Below are 1,550 nucleotides of genomic sequence, written 5' to 3' on the forward strand. Positions count from 1 at the left end.
TGATCCAGAAAGTATCAAGAGAAGATGGAAGGAGTACACAGTCACTGTATCAGAAGGAATTGGCTGACAAAGAGGAATTTCATGAAATAACATATGAGCACGAGCCTATGGTGATGAAAGAGGAAGTTCAAATTGCTCTGAAGGAATTGGCAAAAGACAAGGCTCCAGGAGTTGATGGCATACCTATTGACATATTTCAACAAACAGACACTGCCCCGGATGTGCTCACTAAGTTGTGCCAAGAAATTTGGAGGACAGCCAGCTAGCTGACTGACTGGAAAAGATCGATATTTGTTCCCATTCCAAAGAAAGGTGACCCAACAGAGTGCGGAAATTATCGAACGGTCTACCATGAACAACCATTATGGCATTTGAAACCCAAATGGCAGAAGGTTCAATGTCACAGCAAACCCAGAAAATTGACCCAGCAAATTGACAGAAGAGTGCTGTACAGAATGTTCCTCCAAAATAAGGAATTAAAATATAATTCCTCAGCCAAACCAATTTTTAAATACAAGGGCCATCCACATGAAATCTTGCTGACTTTAAACAAGAGGCCTAAATTAAAAAAAAAAAAACCAACCAAAAAACATTCCACACCAACCTCAACCAAAACAAGATCGCCTATCTTACAGAGTCCAGCCACTTTACCCAATCTCCAAAACGGAAACAACGTCCCGGTCTTACATTCAAGGTCTGTACAGGAAGTCTTCTTGACTTTCAACAAAAGGCTTAAATAAAAAACAACCAAACATTCCACACAGACCTTCAACCAAAACAAGAGTGCCCATCTTACAGAGTCTAGCCACTTCACCCAGTCTCCAAAATGGAGACAAGGGCATGGCCTTATATGTTGTTGTTACGTGCCGTCATGTCAAGCACAGCTCATAGCAACAATATGAACAAAAGACTTTAACCCTGTTCTATAACTATCATCCTTTCTCTAAATTCATAGAGTTTCCAGATGCATGTTGTTTAGGAAATGGATGCCACTCCTGCATTCCAAGCCTATCTTAATATTTGAGCTCCACCAAAACTGTGCACCATGTATAAAAATTATGGCATTTGACACACCAGTGACACACTGTTCAGTATCACAAAAATCCCAAGTTACCTCATACAGCAAATTGACAGAGCAATGTTGTACCACTTAGGAGAATGTTCATTTAAAACACAATTAACACCAAGCCCTAGGGCCCAAATGAATTTTAAAACACCTCAGGCCTGTGCACCAGGCTATCATTGACTAACAAAAGGGTTCAGCTGACCAGTCTTCCAAGTTTCTTGGTATAGGTTATTGAGCACTTACTTCCAGGGCTGCATCTGTTTGTTCAAACACCTTAACTAGTATTATATCAATTTCTGGACTTTATATTTTGCCAATGCCCTCAGTGCAGCTTGAACTTCTTATTTTGTTACCATTAGTTCTTGATCATATGCTACATCGTGTTCAGTGTCACCTTTGGAAATAGTTCTGTCATTTTTGGTACACTGGCTCAGTGTATTCCTTCTGTGTATCTTTTTTTTAATTTTATTTTTTAATAGTTTTA

This window comes from Elephantulus edwardii, unplaced genomic scaffold (assembly GCF_000299155.1).
Source record: "Elephantulus edwardii isolate Elephantulus edwardi_28Jun2011 unplaced genomic scaffold, EleEdw1.0 scaffold00178, whole genome shotgun sequence".
NCBI lineage: Eukaryota > Metazoa > Chordata > Mammalia > Macroscelidea > Macroscelididae > Elephantulus > Elephantulus edwardii.